The sequence below is a fragment of the Scyliorhinus canicula genome, chromosome 24 (genome assembly GCF_902713615.1).
Source record: "Scyliorhinus canicula chromosome 24, sScyCan1.1, whole genome shotgun sequence".
NCBI classification, from domain to species: Eukaryota; Metazoa; Chordata; class Chondrichthyes; order Carcharhiniformes; family Scyliorhinidae; genus Scyliorhinus; species Scyliorhinus canicula.
In genome coordinates this window covers 1,153,892-1,161,829 of record NC_052169.1, presented here as the reverse complement: position 1 = coordinate 1,161,829, position 7,938 = coordinate 1,153,892, and the positions used below count along the sequence as shown (strand labels likewise).

General features: G+C 46.2%; 3 non-coding genes across 3 annotated transcripts; 1 reads left to right on the top strand and 2 right to left on the bottom strand.

The window, feature by feature from the left end:
* Positions 1-684: 684 nt before the first annotated feature.
* LOC119956955 lies at positions 685-901 on the bottom strand. Its single transcript, XR_005458717.1, has one exon. It is a non-coding gene; the product is annotated as a small nucleolar RNA U3 (small nucleolar RNA).
* A 2,357-nt stretch (positions 902-3,258) lies between these two features.
* On the bottom strand, positions 3,259-3,475 carry LOC119956956. Its single transcript, XR_005458718.1, has one exon. It is a non-coding gene; the product is annotated as a small nucleolar RNA U3 (small nucleolar RNA).
* Positions 3,476-5,468: 1,993 nt separating this feature from the next.
* Positions 5,469-5,685, top strand: LOC119956957. Its single transcript, XR_005458719.1, has one exon. It is a non-coding gene; the product is annotated as a small nucleolar RNA U3 (small nucleolar RNA).
* Positions 5,686-7,938: the final 2,253 nt, after the last annotated feature.

Sequence of the window (7,938 nt, the reverse complement as noted above, 5' to 3'; positions counted from 1 at the left end):
TACAACACCAGGTTAAAGTCCAACAGGTTTGTTTCAAACACGAGCTTTCGGAGCGCAGCTCCTTCCTCAGGTGAATGGAGAGGTATGTTCCAGAAACATTTATATGGACAAAGTCAGAGATGCTGGACAATGCTTGGAATGCGAGCATTTCCAGGTAATCAAATGATTACAGATCCAGAGATAGGGGATGATCACAGGTTAAAGAGGTGTGAATTGTCTCAAGTCAGAACAGTTGGTAGGATTTTGCAAGTCCAGGCCAGATGGTGGGGGGTGGATGTAATGCGACATGAATCCAAGATCCCGGTTGAGGCCGTACTCATGCGTGCGGATCTTAGCTATAAGTTTTTGCTCGGCAATTCAGCGTTGTCGCGTGTCCTGAAGACCGCCTTGGAGAACACTTACCCGGAGATCAGAGGCTGAATGCCCTTGACCGCTGAAGTGTTCCTCGACTGGAAGGGAACATTCCTGCCTGGTGATTGTTGCACGATGCCCATTCATTTTTCTAGGCATGGCCAATCCACCTAACCTGCACATCTTTTGACTGCAGGGACAATGTAGCCAGCAGATCATAAAGGAGTGGGGGCTGAAAGCCACGGTTAAAGGATAGAAACTGGAAACTATGCAAATATAATAAATCCATAACAAAAGAAAGTATCATCTGATTTTAAACAAACATGAGCACTAACCACTCAGAATGCCTTTCCTTCCTCTACTTCTCTCACAATGAGAGAAGAGAACGATCATCAATGGTCAGAAGCTCTTGCAAAAAGCAACACTTCTAACCCGCTTCACGCTCAGAAGGAAAAGCTATAACTCGTCCTCGTGGTTAGTGAGACCGAACAGTTTAGAACACATTTCTCAAGTCAAAAACTATAGAAATGATCCCTAAAAGTATAGTCTTACCTTCCAGCACCCAGCGCTCCGCACTCCTTTCTCACCAAACCACATTTAGAACAGACTGAATACTATCTAAGACATCACAGTCTCTACCATGAACTGGAATAAAAATACAATTCATCATCTTTCATCTTTCTGAAAGTTACAATTGTTTCAGGAACCTAGACTTTCTGACATTTAGCTTTTACCCAGTTGGCAGGTAATTTGCATATATCAATCTTCCAGGTCCGGAACCTCTTCTGTTCACTGCTAGACGGTCGTTATCCCAAGTTTCGGGATCGAATCTAGTTGTAAATGTTCCAGAGCCCTATAAATACACAATATTATATCCATTTCTCTTCTTTCAGAAACATTTGAAGAAAATAGAGCGGCAGCTTTCAGACGGAAGGCCAAATACTGGCAATTCTGTCTGGAGACCTCTGCTGGTTTGTTGAGGTGTTGCAGTTAAAGAACCGCAGCAGCCTGTCAAACCCGCCTGTGTGAAATTAGCCTGACGGACGCCAGTATGTGCGGTCCCAGCCCATCAAACCCCAGTGTGTGTGGCATTATTTTCAGATTGAGCTGTAATGGGATTGATGAAAATAAATGTCCGATCCTGGGAACTGTTTACCATTCTTTTCAGAGGGAAACACAGATATTCCCAACTATTGACAGGGTCAACATTCCAATGTTTTTCTTATCTCCCATACTGTTTGTAGCATCCCACTCCATTAACCCCCCTTCACCCCAATTTAGGCAGTCACCTAAATCCAAATGCAAAAGCAAAATTCTCTGAATGCTGGAAATCTGATTAAATGTGTTGGTAAAAAATGTGCTGTTGCTATTTTATTAGAGGTTTGCTGGAGTCACTCGGGAGGATTTAACGTAGTATGGCAGTGGGGTTGGAAAGAGCGTTAGCTGAGAAGGTATAATAACTGAAAGGAAAATAGAGAACAAAAATAAGAGAACAACATCACCCTGTCTGCTCAAATGCAGTGGTTCGAAGTGTATTTGTTTCAACGCCAGAAGTACAGCAGGTAACACAGACAAATTTACAGCACTTATTAGTATTTGGAATTATCAACCAGGTGGTTGAGGTTTCAGTCGGGGAACATTTTGGGAGTAGTGACCACAATTCCATAAGTTTTTGGGAACTTTTGGAGAGGGATGAGGGTAACCCTCGTGTTAAGGTGCGAAACTGGGGAAATGTAAATTCCGATAATATTAGACAGGAATTGAAGAATTTGGATTGAGTGCGACTGTTGGAGGGTAAATCAACATCAGACATGTGGGAGTCTTTCCAGTGACAGTTGATTGGGATTCAGGAAAGTCACATTCCTGAGAGAACAAAGGATAAGTATGGGAAGTTTAGGGAGCCTTGGATTACGAGGGATATTGTGAACCTCATCAAAAAGAAATAGGAGGCTTTTGCACGGTCTAGAAGGGTGGAGGAGGAGCTGGGTATGGAGTTGGGATGGGATGTGTGGAGTGAGATTATGCACAGGGTGAATGCAACATCATCCTGTGCTAGGATGAGCTTGGTACAGTCCTAGGGGTGGAGATGTCGGCAGGTGCTCTGGGGGTGATCTCTGGGGTGTCGGAGGGGAAGGGGACTGATGTGGTGGCCTTTTCCTGGTGACTAATTATTTTTTTAATTCAGAGAACCCAATTCATTTTTTTCCAATTAAGGGGCAATTTAGCGCGGCCAATCCACCTACCCTGCACATCTTTGGGTTGTGGGGGTGAAACCCACACAGACACGGGGAGAATGTGCAAATTCCACATGGACAGTGACCCAGAGCCGGGATTGAACCTGGGACTCGGTGCCGTGAGGCAGCAGTGCTAACCACAGGGCAGCATGGTGGCAGATGTGCAGGGTAGGTGGATTGGCCACGCTAAATTGCCCCTGAATTGGAAAATGTGAATTGGTTGCTCTAAATTTTAAAAAAGTAATGCTGGCAAATTGTACTGGATTGGAGGTCAGGAAAAGATTAAGTTGGCCCTGAGGGGCTCGGAGGCGAGGTTCTTGGTGAGGACTTGTTTGATGTTAGCGGGTGGGGTTGTTAAGGGGAGAAAAAGTAAAAAAACTCTGGGTATTGTGTTATGTTTTTGAATGATGATGTGTTCATGAATGGATTAGTTTGAATGGTCTCCTCCTGCACTGCAAGGATTGTAGAAATGAAAATGAGTATTAAAAGCAAAAATGCGGCAGTGTCCAGCATTCTCCCCGCATCCACGTGGATCTCACCCCCACAATGCCAAGATATACAAGGATAGGTGGACTGCAGGCACAAAATTGCATTTTGCCTAAAAAAAATTAATGAAAACTGTATCACCCACATTATAAATCTGTACTCTGACTTTTAACAAATTTGAGCACTAACCACTCAGAATGCATTTCCTTCCTCTACTTCTCTCACAATGAGAGAAGAGAACGATCATCAATGGTCAGAAGCTTTGGCAAAAAGCAATACTCCTAACCCGCTTCACGCTCAGAAGGAAAAGCTATAACTCCTCCTCATGGTTAGTGAGACTGACCATTTTAGAACACATTTCTCAAGTCAAAAACTATAGAAATGATCCCTAAAAGTATAGTCTTACCTTCCATCACCCAGCGCTCTGCACTCCTTTCTCACCAAACCACATTTAGAACAGACTGAATACTATCTAAGACATCACAGTCTCTACCACGAACTAGAATAAAAGTACAATTCATCATCTTTCTGAAAGTTACAATTGTTTCAGGAACCTAGACTTTCTGACATTTAGCTTTTACCTAGTTGGCAGGTAATTTGCATATATCAACCTTCCAGGTCCGGAACCTCTTCTGTTCACTGCTAGACGGTCGTTATCCCAAGTTTCGGGATCGAATCTAGTGGTTAGCATTGCTGCCTCACGACGCCGAGGTCCCAGGTTCAATCCCGGCTCTGGGTCACTGTCCATGTGGAATTTGCACATCCTCCCCATGTCTGCGTGGGTTTCACCCCCACAACCCAAAGATGTGCAGGGTACGTGGATTAGCCGTGCTAAATTGCCCCTTAATTGGAAAAAAATGAATTGGGTTCTCTGAATTAAAAAAAATAATTAGTCACCAGGAAAAGGCCACCACATCAGTCCCCTTCCCCTCTGAGACCCCAGAGATCACCCCCAGAGCACCTGCCAACATCTCCACCCCTAGGACTGTACCAAGCTCATCCTAGCACAGGATGATGTTGCATTCACCCTGTGCATAATCTCACTCCACACATCCCATCCCAACTCCATACCCAGCTCCTCCTCCACCCTTCTAGACCGTGTAAAAGCCTCCTATTTCTTTTTGATGAGGTTCACAATATCCCTCGTAATCCAAGGCTCCCTAAACTTCCCATACTTATCCTTTGTTCTCTCAGGAATGTGACTTTCCTGAATCCCAATCAACTGTCACTTGAAAGACTCCCACATGTCTGATGTTGATTTACCCTCCAACAGTCGCACTCAATCCAAATTCTTCAATTCCTGTCTAATATTATCGGAATTTACATTTCCCCAGTTTCGCACCTTTACACGAGGGTTACCCTCATCCCTCTCCAAAAGTTCCCAAAAACTTATGGAATTGTGGTCACTACTCCCAAAATGTTCCCCGACTAAAACCTCAACCACCTGGTTGATAATTCCAAATACTAATAAGTGCTGTAAATTTGTCTGTGTTACCTGCTGTACTTCTGGCATTGAAACAAATACACTTCAAACCACTGCATTTGAGCAGACAGGGTGATGTTGTTCTCTTATTTTTGTTCTCTATTTTCCTTTCAGTTATTATACCTTCTCAGCTAACGCTCTTTCCAACCCCACTGCCATACTACGTTAAATCCTCCCGAGTGACTCCAGCAAACCTCTAATAAAATAGCAACAGCACATTTTTTACCAACACATTTAATCAGATTTCCAGCATTCAGAGAATTTTGCTTTTGCATTTGGATTTAGGTGACTGCCTAAATTGGGGTGAAGGGGGGTTAATGGAGTGGGATGCTGCAAACAGTATGGGAGATAAGAAAAACATTGGAATGTTGACCCTGTCAATAGTTGGGAATATCTGTGTTTCCCTCTGAAAAGAATGGTAAACAGTTCCCAGGATCGGACATTTATTTTCATCAATCCCATTACAGCTCAATCTGAAAATAATGCCACACACACTGGGGTTTGATGGGCTGGGACCGCACATACTGGCGTCCGTCAGGCTAATTTCACACAGGCGGGTTTGACAGGCTGCTGCGGTTCTTTAACTGCAACACCTCAACAAACCAGCAGAGGTCTCCAGACAGAATTGCCAGTATTTGGCCTTATCCAGAAACTTGGGATAACGACCATCGAGCAGTTAACAGAAGTTATTATTCCGGACCTGGAAGGTTGCAAATTACCTGCCACTTGGATAAATGCCAAACTTCAAAAAGTTTAGGTTCCTGAAACAATTGTAACTTTCAGAAAGATGATGAAATGTATTCTTAGTCCAGGTTATGATGGAGACGGTGATGTGTGAGAAATAGTTTAGTGCTCAGTCTGTTTTAAATGTCATTTGGTGAGGATGGAGGGCGGAGCGCTGGGTGATGTATGATAAGACTATACTTTTAGGAATCATTTCTATAGTTTTTGACTTGAGAAATGTGTTCTAAAATGGTTAGTCTCACTAACCATGAGGAGGAGTTATAGCTTTTCCTTCTGACCTTGATGTGGGCTAGGAGGGTTGCTTTTTGCAAGAGCTTCTGACCATTGATGATTGTTCTCTTCTCTCATTGTGGGAGAGATAGAGGAAGGAAAAGCATTCTGAGTGGTTAGTGCTTAAACCTGTTGAAAATTAGAACAAAGAGAGGCTGCATTGTTATTTCAACAGGGATCTTGGATTCATGTCGCATTACATCCACCCCCCCCCCCCCCCCCCCACCATCAGGCCTGGACTTGCAAAATCCTACCAACTGTTCGGGCTTGAGACAATTTACACCTCTTCAACCTGTGATTATCCCTCTCCCTGCATCTGTAATGATTTGATTACCTGCAAATGCCTGCATTCCAAGCATTGTCCAGCATCTCTGACTTTGTCTATATAAATGTTTCTGGGGTGCAGGTAGCCAGGAGTTGGGGGGCTCTTCATAAACTTAACTTCACCAGACTAGTGGAACAGATGGAGGAGGAATTTAAAAGGTGGGACATGGTGCCGCTATCGCTGGCGGGCAGAGTGCAATCTGTCAAAATGACGGTTCTCCCGAGGTTCTTGTTCCTCTTCCAGTGCTTGCCCATCTTTATCCCTAGGGCCTTTTTTAAAAGGGTGACCAGCAGCATCATGGGATTTGTTTGGGCGCATGGCACCCCGAGGGTGAAGAGGGTCTTCTTGGAGCAGAGTAGAGATGGGGGGGGGGGGGGGTGCTGGCGTTGCCCAACCTCTCGGGGTACTACTGGGCAGCCAACGTGTCGATGGTGCGTAAGTGGGTGATGGAGGGGGAGGGGGCAGCATGGAAATGGATGGGGAGAGCGTCCTGTGGGGATACAAGCCTGGGGGGCCCTGGTAACGGCACCGTGGCCGCTCCCCTCCCACGAGGTATACCACGAGTCCGGTTGGTGGCGGCTACCCTCAAGATTTGGGGGCAGTGGAGGCGACATCGGGGAGAAGTGGGGGGCTAGATGGAGGCTCCGTTAAGGGGGAACCATAGGTTTGTCCCGGGGAACATGGATGGGGATTTCAGGGTTGGCACAGAGCGGGCATTAGGCAGCTGAGGGACCTGTTTATCGACGGAAGGTTTGCGAGCCTGGGGGAGTTGGAGGAGAAATTTGGGCTCCCGCCGGGAAACATATTCAGGTATCTGCAGATAAAGGCATTTGCTAGACGGCAGGTGGAGGGATTCCCTGCGCTCCCCTCGAGGGGGGTGAGTGACAGGGTGCTCTCGGGGGTCTGGGTCGGGGAGGGGAAGATATCCGATATCTACAAGCTTATGCAGGAGGTGGAAGAGGCGTCAGTAAAGGAGCTGAAAATGAAGTGGGAGGGGGAACTGGGGGAACAGATCGAAAACGGGACATGGGCTGATGCCCTGGATAGGGTTAATTCTTCCTCCTCGTGTGCGCGGCTTAGCCTCATCCAATTCAAGGTGCTGCATAGGGCCCACATGACTGGGACGAGGATGAGTAGGTTCTTTGGGGGTGAAGATAGGTGTGTCAGGTGCTCGGGGAGTCCAGCGAATCATGCCCATATGTTCTGGGCATGCCCGGCATTGGAGGAGTTCTGGAAGGGGGTGGCGAGGACGGTGTCAAGGGTGGTGGGATTCAGGGTCAAGCCAGGATGGGGACTCGCGATCTTTGGGGTTGGGGTAGAGCCGGGAGTGCAGGAGGCGAAAGAGGCCGGTGTGCTGGCCTTTGCGTCCCTAGTAGCCCGGCGAAGGATTTTGCTACAGTGGAAGGACGCGAGGCCCCCAAGCGTGGAGACCTGGATCAATGACATGGCGGGCTTCATTAAGCTTGAGAAGGTTAAATTCGCCCCTGAGAGGATCGGTGCAAGGGTTTCTTTAAAACGGTGGCAACCTTTCCTCGACTTTCTGGCTCAACGATAGGGTACTGGGACAGTAGCAGCAGCAACCCGGGGGGGTGGGGGTGATTATGTTTGCTTATTTTATTTAAATTTGATTTATTTAATTTTAATTTATGGTTAAGTTCACTTGTTGGGGGGGGGGGGGTGGGGGGAGTGTGATACATGTGATGTTACGGTATGGGGGGAATTGTGGGTGTTGTGGGGCTGTTAGTTGCATATTACTGCTTGTTGCTATACTTGTTGGTATATTTTTATATTTTCTGTAAAAAATTCCAATAAAAATTATTTTAAAAAAATAAAAAATGTTTCTGGAACATACCTCACCATTCACCTGAGGAAGGAGCTGTGCTCTGAAAGCTCGTGTTTGAATCAAACCTGTTGGACTTTAACCTGGTGCTGTAAGACTTCTTACTGTTGTTATTTCAGGGCATGAGGTGCCTGGTTTGATGCTGGCACTTGGTCGCTGTCTGTGGGGAGTCGAATGACCTGCATCTCAAAGCCCTCCTCTGATC